Genomic DNA, 16,886 nt, shown 5'->3' with positions numbered 1-16,886 from the left:
CAAGAGAAGATAAAATAAAACAATTCAATATAAAAGAAAAAGTACGTAAGATGTAAAAAAAAAGATGGATAAAGTTTCGAAATTTTGTTTTTTCAAATGGATGTTATATAGTATATTAAATTTAATTAAAACAGTATTTTACAATTTGACTGTATTATTTTGTCTCTCTCTCTCTCTCTCTCTCTCTCTCTATATATATATATATATATATATATATATATATATATATATATATAAAATTATTATTTCTAAAAGTAACAATTTTTAAATTTAATGAAGTTTTCTGTCTACTATCTGCTACATTAATATATACATACGATGACACTAACAATATATTTTTATGTTATTTTTCTTCAATTTTTAAAATTTTTTTATTTTTCTAGATATTTATAATAATATTTATTGATATATAGTAAGATTTATATTAATGTAGATTTTATTTTATGAAATTAATTTAGAATGTTAGCATCACTTCTTTGTGTTAAGGATAATTTATATATCGGAACAGAGCTATTATATTATATTAAATATCGAGGTAGAAAATCTGTTTAATAAATAAACCATCCTTGATTAATAAAAAACTGATGTGCAAAAGATGACACCGAACTATGTTATTTTTATCGAGAATAACGGCCAGAACCGATCCGAGCTCGGTGAAATGCATACTTCTTCCGCCTTTTGCCAACCGTAGGTTGGCAGCAGTCGGGAGTAAAAAATCATTCAAACATTCTTCAAATTGTATCTATTGTAATCGATGAAATGTGAATCCGTTGGATCGATTTTAAAATCACGAGCTATTATCGCGTGGAATAAATGTTCGTTACTTGTCTAGAGGGGAAATGCGAATGCCACGCTTCTGTTCGGTCTTAGTGGGCTGCTCCTGTCTCAAGACGAGACAAGGTGCCCTCGATCAAAACAAACGGTCAATACAATGACATTATATCTCGTCAACTCTCTCGCATTTCCATTCTCGCTTACAGTTCGGCTAGCCTGACTTTTGGCCGTCCCGGTCAAACATAAAACTAAAACTAACGTTCATCGCACACACAATTTATAAATAATGAATAAATAAAATAAAGTCATTAAATATTACATTTACGTACGCATATAAGAACGCATCTGATCTGGCGCCAATATGCCCATACGGCCGATGGGTCAATTAAAATCTGTCGATATCGGCAACAACATAACGGTCGCGATCTAACGCTTTCTTTACAACATATGGGCCTTTAAACTTCGGCACCAACTTCTCATTAATTCCAGTTGTTGTTTCAATATTACGAATCTCAACATAGTCGCCAACCTTATACTCGCGCGCAGTTCTCCGTCTTAAATTATATCGTTCAGCGCCCTTGCGTTGCACTTCGTCTATTTTCGCTTGAGCATTATTCCTAAGTGAGTCAAAATCGCGTACTACGTTACAATCTTGCTGAATTAAATCGCGTAACACATCGTTCCGTTTTCCTCGTTGCTCGAAACCAAACAATAAGCGGGTCGGTATTTCGTCCGTCGCACTGCAAACAGTATTGTTTATAGAAAACTCTATCTGATCCAAAACGCGATCCCATTTCGAAGGTATCTCTGAGCTTTGCCAGCATCGGAATTATCATTCGGTTAAATCGTTCAATCTGTCCATTCGCTCTCGGCGTATCCACCGTTACCAAGACGTGCTCGATCATTTCGGATTTCAAATACTCTTTAAATGTATCGGACGTGAAACAGGTTCCTCTGTCAGAAATCAAACGCTTAGGCCTACTATATACCCGGAAATAATCGTTGAGATGTTTTATCACTTCCTCGGTTGTGGTCGACTTGCACGGATATAATCTAGTAAATTTAATGAACGCGTCAACGATTACAAATAAATGCCGGTGATCCTTCCCGAGTTTTCTCTAACGGACCCATATGATCAACGTGTATAGTCGCAAATGGTAAACCTTCCTTCGGTATATTATGCAAATAGCCTTCTGCTTTTCCACTCAGCGAAGAAAACTCTATACATTTAAGACAGTTAACAATGTACTCTCGCACTTTCTCACACATACGAGGGAACCAATAGACTCGTGTAATATTTTCGATTACTTTATCAATTCCTACATGACCGAGATCATCATGGCATGTCCGAATCACATTTGATTCCATAGAGCGGGGGACATAAAAAAGCAGCTTTTTATTTTTATCCTTCCTATACACAAGCCCGTCTCGTAATTCATAATATTTGACTTCGCCATTCCCAAGCTCGTTGCGGATGTTTAAAATTTCTTCATCGCGATCCTGACAAACGGACAGAGTTCTTTCCAATGTGCTGCCCTCGAGAACAAGTATACTGTGGCATTGGCTAAGCGCGTCAACGTGACTCATCCGCTTACCTGGACAATGGACAATTTTATAATAATAATTTTGCAAAAATAGAGCCTAACGCGAAATTCGAGGATTCACGTCTCTTTTATTCAAAGTCAGACGGAAGCTATCGCAATTTGTAATGATTTTAAATTTTCGTCCTGCAAGATATATGTGGAATCTTTTTAGCGCATACACAACAGCAAGACACTCTAATTCAAAGCTATGGTACCGGGCCTCGGCAGGCGTTGTTCGTTGACTCCAAAATGAGATTGGACGCCAAGTATTATCGGTTTGTTTTTGCAACAGAATACCGCCAAAACCACTAGCGCTTGCATCGCAATGTAATTCTGTTTCTGCCTGTGGTGAATAAATCGCAAGTACTGGTTTATTAGTTAAATATCGCTTGAGTGTCTCAAACGTGGAATTCTCAATGGACTCGAATTTGAAAGTAGCGTTTTTTCTTATCATCTCATATAATGGCTTTGCTAATACCGAGAAGTTTCAAATAAATCGACGAAAATAACTCGCCAATCCAATAAATCTTTGTACATCTTTTACATTACGCGGTATTGGGTAATTAAGAATAGATTCGATGTTCTCATCGCTCGGTCGAACACCATACGCATTAACGCAATATCCTAAATATTTTATTTCCGTTTGAACGAAATAACATCCAGCCGAAATTGTAAGTGATGTTTACCTGCTACCTCAAAGACTTTAGATAAGATTTTAATGTGCTCATCTATGTCCTTCGTTGCGATCAACAAGTCATCGAGATAAATCAATATTTTGTTCTCTCAGATTAACGGCTCGAATACGGCATATACAAAACGCTGAAAAACACGCGGCGCATTTGTTAGACCAAAGGGCATACGCAAATATTCGAATTGCCCTAACGGCGTCACGAACGAGGTATATTTCGTAGATTTTCGTGCATTTTACATGATGAAATCCGTCCTTTAAATCTAAAATCGTAAAATATCTTTTGTCTTGTAAGCGATCGATATTATCATCAATTAGTTCGGTTGGAAAATTATCACGTATGGTGATCTTATTTAACTCGCGATAATCGATACACAATCGGTAATTACCGTCTTTTTTTCTTGTTAGAACGATTGGATTCGCATACGGTGAACAACTTGGTTGAATAATTGCTCTCTCCGAAAGATCATCCAAAATTTTACGTAAAATCTCTTTATCCGCAAACGATAATCTACGCGGACGCGAACTTATGGGCTGTGCATGCTTGAGCGCAATAATCATTTGAAAATCGGGTACGCATCTTTCCCTCTGAAAATTTTTTAAGTAACATAATTCATACGCTTCGCGAATTCGCGCGGACACATTTTTACCGACAGCCGGATTAATTTTTAACTCATCACACGAACGAGTAAAGTTATCGTTGTATTCTATGTGCATTAGTTGACTAACCGCACATACTTCCTCGTTACTGGTAATTTTGAAAGTTTCTCCGAATGTAACCCGTAACTGTGTGCAATTTAAAAAATCTCTTCCGAGGAAAATATTATACGTCATAGTGCCGCCGGGTACCGTATAGAATTTCATCCTAATATGCACATCATTAGTCCCCAATACGCTATACATGCCGTCAACTTTTAGCTGCGAACCGTTAAGCCCGAAAAACTGGCTGACATGTTCTTTCTTTAATAAACGTACCTCTCTCGGAATCACGTCGCTTCGCACCAGACTAATAGGCGATCCGGAATCGATTATCGCGTCGCTAACATACTTATACGATTCGCTGTTCGTATTTTTGACCGTAATTTTTACGGGAATCATATACGGCTTCGAGAACTCGTCAAGTTGCACAATATTTATTGATGTCGCCTGCGCAAAGTCCTTAGACATCTCCGGTGTCGAAGATTGACCTCGTTTCGGACATTCTCTAGCCAAGTGTTCTGTCGATCTGCACACATAACATGTTTTCTTCATCGATGCTCGCTTGCATTGCGGCGCGATGTGTCCTATCGCCAAACATTTGTAGCATTTGGTCGGCTTTCCCTTGGCCAACGGCACCTCCGTCTTTCCGCTTATCGTTCTCGTTCCATTTTTTTTCGTTCTAGCGTCATTCGATCCCTTAGAGTCAGGTTGGACCTTCTCAAATGCTTTCAACAGTTCGGCTCCTGTTTGGTAATTCATCATGCGAGCGTGATCCTGCAATCGCTGATCCGTCACGCCCTCGATAATATAATCCAGGATCTCGTTCTCTGCAATCGGTATCCGATTGGCAAGAATCATCTTGTCGTGGTAGTAGTTGCAAAATGGCTCGCCTCTTCTCCAAATCCGAGATTCGAATTCTCTTCTCAGCATCAGTTTACCAGGACGCAAATCGAACATCTGCTCCATTTTCTTGAGCAGCTCCTCTATGTTCAATGTCAAATATTCGGCTCTCGAATAGAACCACGATAGCGCGCGCCCTTTTAATCGCGAACTAATTAATGTCCGCATCGAACTCTCGTCCAAATGGTAGGAATGTTTTAATAGCTGCAGTTGCTGTTTCCACCTCCAAAAAGCGTTATCTGTTCCGTCAAACTCAGACAGCAGTCCTTTAATATTCTTAACGCCACCAGGCGCCGGAATAGTACCGTTGCTTGACGCCGTGCTCATCATCGTGGGATAATTACGCAGCATCTCCAACTCCCGTCTGAATAACTGCTGCTCTCTCTCCCAGAGTTCTTTCTCTCGACGTAAGAGCATAAGCTCCATCCTCATCGCGTTGTCGCGTGCCTCCACATCCGACGCCACGATATCCGCACGCTCCTCTCGCGCCGTGACCCCGTCAGTCTTCTCGGCCTTCTCGACAGCCTCACTGTCCTCCATCGACCGACGCATACGTACACCCTCGGAATTCGACGAGTCGATTACGCGTAAGACGCCTCTCCGTCGCGCAGCGAGCTCCTCCCACGCTTTCGGATTATTCTCACTTAATCGTTTAATTAATTCGCTTTTTGTTCCATGTGGCTAGTCCCCGCTCGCGAAGAGCCTCCTTCAACTTAACCACGGTAAATTCGCCTCCAAATTCTATACCCGGTCCGTTACTCAGTGTCTCTTGTGAAAGGGTAAATAGTACACTGTACTCATGCAATTCGCGTTCACGCGGAATTCGACACTAACGACCGCACAAGAGAAGTACATATAAGAGTTTATCACACCAGAAACAATCTTATGTCCGCACCCGCGCGTTTTCAACATCAAATTCGCATCGTAACAGTTAAAAGGGCCTACCTCTTTTAAAGCAATTTGTAAAGGCGCTCGAATCCCACTTTTGATAAACTGTAATCGGTGAAATGTGGATCCGTTGAATCGATCTCAGTCACAAGCTATTACCACGCGGAATAAATGTTCGTTACTTGTCTAGAGGCGAAATGCGAATGCCACGTCTTCTGTTCGGTCTTAGCGGGCTGCCCCTGTCTCAAGACAAGACAAGGTGCCCTCGATCAAAACAAACGGTCAATACAATGACATTATGTCTCGTCAACTCTCTCGCATTTCCATTATCCCTTACACTTCCAAGTAGCAACAACCTCGCGCAACATCTTTGCACATGGCGAGCAAATCCTGCAAACGCAGAGCATGCGAATCTGACGCTTGCAAATTTCGACAATCTCTCAAATATTTTAACAGATCACCAGTTTCCATCAATTCCAACACTAGTAACGGAGAATCCCCATCTAAACAAACGGCCAGCAATCTTAATATATGTTTGTGTCGAAAATGATTCATAAGCTTGGCTTCCTTTAACAATTTCTTTTTCTCATGGGAAGAAGCATCTTTCCGAAGCGTTTTTATTGCAACGGATATCTCTGTGCCCGATCTTTCTAAGTTCTTCATATTTCCTTGAAACATCTGCGAAATATTTCACACAAATTTACATGCGTACTTCATTAGAAAATGTATATAGTTTAATGTCAAGTAATATTATATTTTACTTTATATTAAATAATTCAACGAAAAATATATAATAAAGTGCATATTTGTTGTCTCATCTAAATTTTATATTACTTATAATCTATTATAAAAATTTATGTAATTTATATCTTTATTAGAAAATACATACATATCTGTTTTGTTGATCCAGAAATTAATTTGAAACATTGCTTGAAAAAATTAATTTTTATCATTCCGAATGCGTCGCTACCAAGAAGTTTTGTAAATGTAATTTGTTTACGTGCGATTTTAGTTATCGCACATTCATCCGAATTACAATGTAACATAGGATTGTAAATCATATTGAAGGATGGTAATCATATTGAATTAAGTGCTTCGGTAAGGTACTTTATGTAGAATCGCCAATTTTATATCGGTCATTGTTGAAGACAAAAATTGTTCATTATTACCTCTGCGTTGACGATACACTGTTATAAAATTTCGACTTAATTATGTAATAATGTGTATATTATAAAATTTACTGTTTTTAGTAAATTTATTCATTTAGTTTTATATAAATAAATTACTATTTTCAGTAAATTTTTAGATATTATATCAGATATATATGTATAATCTACAATTCAAATCAATACCTACATCAAATATACTTACAATAATAAAAGTAGCAGAGGTAGATTATAGTAACTATAACGATAAAACCTAACATCAATAATAAGTAATATTTTTTCACTATTATTCCGGGAGTGCTCGAAATATCTATATTAAGCAAAAATATAATTTTAATATCTTCGTGTGTGTATGTTTTTACAAATTTATTTTTACTTATAACTTTATTACAAAAATTTAATTTTTTTAAATTTTAGGCCTATTCATATCTGAAAATATTAGTGTATAATATTATAATATCTATGCAGAATGTTACAACTACTTTTTTAACAATATTGCAATATTACAAATTGCAATGCAACATTACGCAAACATTGTAGAAATATAAATTATAAATAAAGTATGAATTAGATATTAGCAATATGATATTTTTCTATGCATTTTTATGTATTTTTCACATGCAAATATATATAATTATAACGGATTTTTAAAATTTTTAAATAAAAATATAATTAGTAATGTTTAATTAATTCTATAACTAATGTTTATATGTGTATAAAGTACCCATTATAAGAATATATAGAACATTTAAAATAAAAAAAGTGATTCGTAAGTAAGAGTTTAAAATAATTTTGTATAAAAATATAATATTTTATGTTATATGATTATGTTTAAATATAATTTCGCAATATATTAAATATGATATGATTATCTTAGATATTGCAAACTTCTATTTATATCAAGCTTTTTAATTTAATTATATGTTTTCAAGATATTTATCCATCAAAAGCAAAAATATTTTATATGTAATATTATTAAATGGTTGCAATAACATTGCATTCTTCCCAATATATTACACTGTAATATTGCTAAAATATTTCATTGCAAAAAGCCGACATCTTAACTTCATCACAATTTTATAACAATCTCAGCAGAGTTTCGCAATCGATTTGCAATATTGCAAATATTGTTTCAATTAAATTATTCTTCAATATATCTGCAAACTTATTGTGCTGTATAGGTATCTTCGTTTGCTTACCAAGTGTTGAAAAAATAAATCTTTCATCAGCCGGCCATGTAAAATTTTCCTCACATTCGGGATATCTCAATATCAAGCAAAACTTGTATAAAGTTCCTGATTGTAAATTTCCGATATGATATATTATTTCTTTGTTATAATTCATTTTAATATAATTCGTTTGCCACTTTTCTGTTGCAACGTCTTTATACTCTAGTGTAGAAAAGACCGTCCGATTGATGTTTGAGATCCATGAAATGTCCATGCTATTTATGTTGACCCCGTTCAAAGTAATATTGTTTGATTCTGAGTATAAGTGAACGATCTTGCTTAAACTCTCGTTGTAGAAATTGCTGAAATTATCTGGATACACACGCATGTACATCAAGTAATTTTATACTGGTAGAGACAAGTTAATCTTTGTGAAAAATCTGCCGTCTGCCATACGTTTCGGCACATTGATAAATTGTTTGCTCTTTTGTTGCGTGCCGTTCACTAATGTAACTGACTTCCAATGCACTTCGTAGGTCACGGCCACGCAGTTCACTTTCTTGAGTGGCATCCAATGAACCACTGCTATAGTAGGCGTCAAAGCTAGAACACTTATGTTTTCTGGTGCATTAAGCTTGCCCGAATTAGTTTTTATTGGTATCACACTCGAATCGAATGGATTTATTGATAATTGATCAAAGTAAAAATTGCTTAAAGTAAACTTCAACTTGTACTTTGTAAATGGTATTAAGTTCTTATTCTCGTAATATCGCTCATACGTCTACACATTGAATTTTTCAGACTTGTTGAGATTGTTTTCTAAACAGCTTACGGAGATAGTATATATAGTAGTTGGTAAATTATATTTTTTGCATCCACTCTTTACAACCAGCTTCGGAAGATTTACAATGATGCTGTTTGTCGTTGCAGTCACATTCTCAAAATTATAAACATTTCGTTAGATGTCAGACATCTCATTGGAGGATATGGTTGTAAAGATTTATCAAAAGCGTAAATTCTAAAAAAAACGATAATATTCAACTGAGCTTATAATTATCTTTTCAACATATTCGACTGCATTTACGCTCTTGAGGCTTGCATATTTCTTTTTCAAAACGTAGAGAATTGAAACGAATAATCATTTGCAAAAATGTAAATGTTTGTTTTGTTAATCGTCATAGATTGGAATTTAATGTTATCACCTATGCTTTTCTTGTGTAAAATCGTATTGCACATAGAAATGTTAATATCTGTTGCAATTGTGTAATTCTCATTTATCCAGTAAATTAACGGCTTCTCATTATTCATGTTATCAATTATCATATCACTAAAAGAATGTATATAATGAAATAGGCAAAGGATGCATTTATCTGAACAATTTGCTCGTTTTCTCCATCGAGATGATATTTCATCATATCATATTCTCTAATTGTATTCGTCCAACTGTGTGATATGCAATATAAAATTCTAAAAAATATATAATTATTTTACACATAAAATATTATTTTAACAAAACCAGAAACTTATATGTAGTAGAAATTCGAAATTCTTATGTAATTATGTAATAACTTATTTCTTTTTACTTGTGATCTTAATTATAGAACTACGTAAAATTATAGAAAAATTACAAAAATCTTTGCATAAATCTTTAATGGAAAATTATTTTTTCAAATGAACAGTAGTAAACGTACCTCATAGACGGTGATACATTTAAATGGTCATTAGCAATTTTTGTTTTGAAAATCTCATCAAATTTAATTATGCCATTTTCCCACATTGTTAAGTCGAACTTTACAATGTAAGAGTAGTCTGTCTTCATAGGTCATATATAGATTTCTTGCTACCTAGTCAATGCAGAGATCATGTAGACGATCATGAAGGCTTTTTGTGGTTTTATTTTCATTAATCTTCAATGTCATTAGATCTGTTCGGATATTCCAATAAATTATATGTTCTTGTATCGAATAAGCGGCATTTAATGGTATAAATCTGAAAAAAAGGAGCCAACTATAATTGTATAGTAAAAAAATTATAGTTGAGATTTCTAATTTTATAGTTATTACTACTATAATGTTGATAATAAACTTGTGCTATAATGTTAATAATAAACTTGTGCGTAGTAATAATAACTTTATAGTGTCAAATATAATTTGATAATTATAACTATTTTTTTATCAGTATACGTACTCTGACATTAGTATTCCGAAATTAATAAAGGTGTTTGAATCCACGTCTAATATTTGGATACCTAGATTCGATGTGAGCAATAATTTAGGTATTGGATTTTCATGTGTAATCGACACATTGATTAAATCCGTGTAAGGACCGGCAACAATTTTAGTATGCGCACGTACTCGAAAATAATATGTCGTGTTAGATGTTAGATTGTGCACCGTGTGCTCCAATTTTGTAGTTGTGATATTTTTATCGTCGCAGGTTTGAATTTCTTTTAAGTCCTTGATGAACAAACATTGCACTGTGTATCCTTGTATTATTTCATCGGTAAAGTTAGGTTGCTTCCATCTGTAAAAGAATAACATTTCAGTCTTTTTATATTTAGTAAAATTATAACAGAATTAATGTTTTGATATATTTTTGTCGTTGAGTTTAAGAAAAAGAGAGAAAAATGAAAGAATACAAACTGAGGATTTAGATTCTTTACCTCAATGTCACAAAAATGTCGTTTACTTTTTTTGTGAATTGACTGTCGAATTGTACAAATGCTCTGAGAGATGTTTTCTTGTTCAAACTGCTTTCTAGAGATTTTAAGATTGTACATATTAACATAATTATATATAAGATTAAGTGGATTATCTCAGTAAATCAGAAAGAACAATTTAATGTGAAAATAAAGGAAAGAGAAAAAAATAAATGTAAACTACAAAATATGGAAATTAGCACAGTTGACCTTTAAAAAAATAATATAAGAACTTTTTGCGTTTTTTTTTGCATTTAAGATTTAGAAAAGTAATCGTTAATTCATGGCAAAAACGAATAAATAACTTTTAATAAAATGACAAGTACTTTTCGAAAAATTCCTATAGCTTAAGAAATCAGAAGTCTAATATTTGTGATTGTTTTAAAACAAAGTAGCAAATTAATAAAATTGACTTTACTTTAAATCATGACAATTTTTATGTACAATGTTATGTTTATATTATGCTTTTCTATTTCTTTTTTGGACGGAATTAGAATTTATATTCTTCTCATTACTGGAAGATATTTTTAGATTTGATTTACACTTTCCCTTGAATTTAAATTATATTTACACTTTTTCGTCACAGATTTTGTTATTAATACTTTATGCATTTTTTGCAACTTACCGATAGATTCTGGGATCATAGGAATATTTGCAAGTGGAACTTCATCGACTTCTCGTTCATTTCTCACAATCGTACTATCCGAGAATGACTCCGGCCAGATTTGAAATGTAGTATATGATCATCACTTTTCTCGGACATTGAAATATCCTTCATAAAGTATAACATACGAAAAGAATTAAGTGTATATCGTTGAAGTAGTTGTTTTTAATGATAAATTGTATAAATTATAAAATTAAACGAAAAATTGTCATTCGTTTTTGGTTTGCTTAATAATACTGGTTATATACCATTCCTAAATGATATACAGGGTTTAGCAAAAGTGTGGAAACCCCTTAATATTTCGAAAAATACTCATTTAATAAAAAATGTTTCATATAAAAGTTATAGGGTTTTATGTGGCGCATTACACAGCAACATTATTATGACCTCGAATAGCGTTGTCAAGGTTATGTGAAGGTCATCTCCAACTTTTTAAATGGGACACCCTATATGCTTTTGCATATTCTTGTAGCTTATCTCGAGAGCTTTCCAAAACACTATAATTAAGTTAGTTTTCATTAAGTACTTTCCGAGTTATGAGGCTTGAAATCATTTCTTAATTTTACATAAACCATAAAATATATTGTAAAATGTTCATTTTTCGATTATCTTACCTTAATACTTTTATGTACAAAATAATGAGAGGAATCAATTGGTGTAAAAAAAAACATAGTTGTTTTTAAGAAAAAATATGTAATTTGCAATTAACAATTACATATTTTTTCTTAAAAACAACTGTGTGTTTTCTTTACACTAATTGATTCCTCTCATTATTTTGTACATAAAAGTATTAAGGTAAGATAATCGAAAAATGAATATTTTACAATATATTTTATGGTTTATGTAAAATTAAGAAATGATTTCAAGCCTCATAACTCGGAAAGTACTTAATGAAAACTAACTTAATTATAGTGTTTTGGAAAGCTCTCGAGATAAGCTACAAGAATATGCAAAAGCATATAGGGTGTCCCATTTAAAAAGTTGGAGATGACCTTCACATAACCTTGACAACGCTATTCGAGGTCATAATAATGTTGCTGTGTAATGCACCACATAAAACCCTATAACTTTTGTATGAAACATTTTTTTTTAAAATGCGTAAATATTTTTTTTTTAAATGCGTTAATATTTTTCGAAATATTAAGGGGTTTCCACACTTTTGCTAAACCCCGTATATTGAATGCGTTGTAGTTTCATTCATATTGTAAAATCTATTTTTTATTTTTTTTTGACGACATCTTGTATATCAAACATAATTCATATCAAAAGAAAATCAATCAATAAGTTAATAAGGGTCAATGAAGATTCATAACAGCTTTTAGCAAATAGTACAAGCGAAAGTGTAGCTCTTTGCAATTATTAAAACAATTTTGTCTAACGATTTGATTCTTTCATGATAGGTTAGTTAACTCATCTCCAATTTTACCGTAACTCAAATTTCTTTTCAAAAATTTGCCGATATTACTAAAGTTTTATTAATGTTTGTATTTCAAGAATAAAAAGGTTAAAAATATTTCTTTACAGTTATTAAATATTAGTCATAGAATTATATATAAATTCTTTTATTTATAATCTTGTCAAGTTTTTTCTTGAATATCGTTATATTTTTAACAGAAACAAATCCTGGAAATGATAGTATAAACCGATAGTATAAACCGATAATGCCTCGATAAGAATATGTGCATATAATTGTACGCTCAGCCGCTCGAGCGCTCCTTTCTTTCGTCCGATTTTAATATTGAATATTTCTGTTATTATTGCGAAAATTATAAAATGGTATAAGACTTTTCTGTTTAGTTTACTGGTCTCTACCTCCTCACAAGCGCTTGTATGTAGTGTTCTGGGACGCCCTTATAATTATCCTTAACACAAAGAAGTGATGCTAACTTTCTAAATTAATTTCTTAAAATAAAATCTACATTAGTATAAATCTTACTATATATCAATAAATATTATTATAAATATCTAGAAAAATAAAAAAATTTTAAAAATTGAAGAAAAATAACATAAAAATATATTGTTAGTGTCATCGTATGTATATATTAATGTAGCAGATAGTAGACAGAAAACTTCATTAAATTTAAAAATTGTTACTTTTAGAAATAATAATTTTATATATATATATATATATATATATATATATATATATATATAGAGAGAGAGAGAGAGAGAGACAAAATAATACAGTTAAATTGTAAAATACCGTTTTAATTAAATTTAATATACTATATAACATCCATTTGAAAAAACAAAATTTCGAAAATTTATCCATCTTTTTTTTATAACATCGTACATACTTTTCTCTTTTATATTGAATTGTTTTATTTCATCTTATCTCTTATTATCAGGGTGTCCCATTTTAAAAGTTCCACTAGATTATCTCTTTAGGAAAGCAATTAAGAAAAAAATGTTTCAAACAAAAGTTGTTTGATTCGAAGGGAGACATAAGATGGTGCCATTGGTTTGACCTTGAAGAGTCATTTGAAGGTCAAATGAAGGTCACCGTGAATTTTTTGAATGGAACACCCTATATATTTTTGCATATTTTTGTAGCTTATCTGGAGAGCTTTCCAAAACTTTATAATTAAATATTTCCAAAACTTTATAATTAAATATTTTTTCATTAAGTACTTTTCGAGTTATGAGGCTTGAAATAATTTCTTAATTTTACATAAACCATAAAATATCTAGTAAAATATTCATTTTTCGATTATCTGACCTTAATACTTTTATGCACAGAACAATGTGAGGAATCAATTGGTGTAAAGAAAGCACATAATAGTTTCTAAAAAAATATGTAATTTGCAATTAACAATTACATATTTTTTCTCAAAAACAACTATGTTTTTTATTTACACTAATTGATTCCTCACATTGTTCTGTGCACAAAAGGTATTAAGGTAAGATAATCGAAAAATGAATATTTTACTAGATATTTTATGGTTTATGTAAAATTACGAAATTATTTCAAGCCTCATAACTCGAAAAGTACTTAATAAAAAAATACTTAATTATAGTGTTTTGGAAAGCTCTCGAGATAAGCTACAAGAATATGCGAAAATATATAGGGTGTTCCATTTAAGAAATTCAAGGTGACCTTCATGTGACATTCAAATTACTCTTCAAGGTCAAACTAATGGCACCATCTTATGTCCCCCTTCGAACCAAACAACTTTTGTTTGAAACATTTTTTTCTTAAATGCTTTCCTAAAGAAATAATCTAGTGGAACTTTTGAAATGGGACATCCTGTATAGATAGAATATATAATTTATTATCATTTATTTTTAGTTACATTACTAACTGCAATAACATTCAATTGTTTCTTAATCAAGCGAAAAATATCTCTTACCTGTGTGAAATTTAAATTCGGACACATGGAAACATTTTTTTTCTGGAGGCTGTTTGAAGTGGTATAATCCTTCGGCGTGATAGTTGCCTTTGTCAGTACTAAATCTTTCAATAAAACACATAAAATTGTTCCAAACATAATTTGCATTGTTCGTAGATGTTTGCACTCAATCGGTTCCCGTTACATCCTCAGTTAGTTGTTTTTCTCACTCTACTAATTCTGATGTGCTAATCGAATTGATATTAATTCATATATATACATATATTTTCGATAAATTCCTTAAAACTCAGTTTTAACGAATTGCAAGTTATTATCTTCTAATATTATGTTTTCTGATTTCTCCTTATGGTCACAATCACAGTATATATCTTAAGATAAATTAGAGAATTCTTAGTAAGTAAATAATTTCTATTTTTTTTTTAGGAGAACAAATGACAATGCAAAATGGTACATATTCGTTGGATTGTATCGCGAATACAAGAATACAATTATTATCAGCTTTTCTTTTTCAATAATATTATATTAGAAAAGCAGTCAATAAAAAGATAACCACAATCAAATTATAAACGATCAAAGAAGTTATAGAATTATAGATCTTGTAACATTTTTAGCCATATTCAAGCACACGCAGCGTGTAATCGAATTCACTTCAATATTTGCTATATCTTTTATTAAATATGTAATTATGACAATTTGTTCGTACGATTGTGTTACTTCATACAATTGTGTTACTACGTATGCTTTTCAAAATCCATTATTGGTGAGTAAAAATTGGTATATAAATCCACTCTTTGTACATAATGTTTTGTGTTATTCATATAATGCAGTTTGAATCAAACGATAAGTAACGCGGTAGCGTGTTTTGGCTAGCGATCACAATAGTAACTGACTTCGAATGATTAATCTGATCATGTGTTGCCATGAGCGTCACGAAAAGCAGTACGGTCTATGTCAGTCTAGTGATGGTAGCAAAGAGGGCACCGTCGCGTAGAAAAAGAAAATATAATAATTTATTATATTATTTTATATTTTATATTATATATATCTATATATATATAATTTTATTATATTATTTTATATATTATGTATAATATTAAATAAACATATATTCTATGTTAATATATATATATATATATATATATATATATATATTATTCTTTTACACGACGGTGCCCTATTTTTTTTTAGGAGAACAAATGACAATGCAAAATGGTACATATTCATTGGATTGTATCGCGAATACAAGAATACAATTATTATCAGCTTTTCTTTTTCAATAATATTATAGTAGAAAAGCAGTCAATAAAAAGATAACCACAATCAAATTATAAACGATCAAAGAAGTTATAGAATTATAGATCTTGTAACATTTTCAGCCATATTCAAGCACACGCAGCGTGTAATCGAATTCACTTCAATATTTGCTATATCTTTTATTAAATATGTAATTATGACAATTCGTTCGTACGATTGTGTTACTACATACAATTGTGTTACTACGTATGCTTTTCAAAATCCATTATTGGTGAATAAAAATTGGTATCTTTGCTACCATCACTAGACCGGCATAGACGATACTGTGTTTCGCGGCGTTCGGCCGCTAGCATACACTTGGAGTGGGGAAAACGGCATCAAGATCCGGACTTTGGCCATGACGTCTTATTAGCTGCATTCCGTTGTAATTTATTTTTCTCTACAGAAATACTTGGCGTTATTCCAAAAAGAATTAAAATCTTTAAAAATTGTTTGACAAAAGGTTATATATGTATAAAACAAAAATAGTTCTATATGTAAATAAAAATAATTATATGTATATATAATTGTTTAATTTGAATTTTATTAAATTTTTTATATTAATTTATTTCTGAGTATCTTCTCTTTGGCCTAGGGGCACGTTTACTGTATAAAAAGATATTCTGATTATAAGAAAAGTAAGAATGGATTTTAAAAAAGTGGTTTATGCGTTTTCTGTACATTCACATAATGCAGTTTGAATCAAGCGATACGTAACGCCGTTTTTGCATTAGTATAAATAAGTACAAATTTACAGTAGCACATACATAACTAAAATAAATAATATAATTAATTCTACGAGCTATTATTATCATTATTTGCATTGAATAACCTCATAATAACCAGGGGACTGAACTTTTCGCGTTTTATGTTGACTGTTTTTCGCGATTTGATTCCAAAATTGCGCATTTTATCGCGTTTTACCTGATTTTCCATTATTTTGACTTAAATTCTAGTTGAAACGAATTATCGATCTCTGTTACTTATAACTGCAGTACATAGATATATTTTATG

At 31.8% G+C, this 16,886-nt stretch overlaps 1 pseudogene across 1 annotated transcript; it reads right to left on the bottom strand.

The window, feature by feature from the left end:
• Positions 1-5,034: 5,034 nt before the first annotated feature.
• LOC145960287 (uncharacterized) lies at positions 5,035-15,588 on the bottom strand (annotated as a pseudogene). The gene is made up of 8 exons (XR_014435323.1): positions 14,580-15,588; positions 11,191-11,337; positions 10,530-10,623; positions 10,055-10,390; positions 9,559-9,791; positions 7,898-9,334; positions 6,904-7,008; positions 5,035-6,210 (listed from the first exon to the last, which is right to left on the bottom strand). The product of XR_014435323.1 is annotated as an uncharacterized LOC145960287 (transcript).
• Between the last annotated feature and the right edge of the window lie 1,298 nt (positions 15,589-16,886).

Source organism: Camponotus vicinus, unplaced genomic scaffold (genome assembly GCF_025532165.1).
Source record: "Camponotus vicinus isolate PSW18456_S1 unplaced genomic scaffold, iyCamVici1.0 SCAF_10, whole genome shotgun sequence".
NCBI lineage: Eukaryota > Metazoa > Arthropoda > Insecta > Hymenoptera > Formicidae > Camponotus > Camponotus vicinus.
This window is presented reverse-complemented; position numbering and strand designations above follow the sequence as displayed.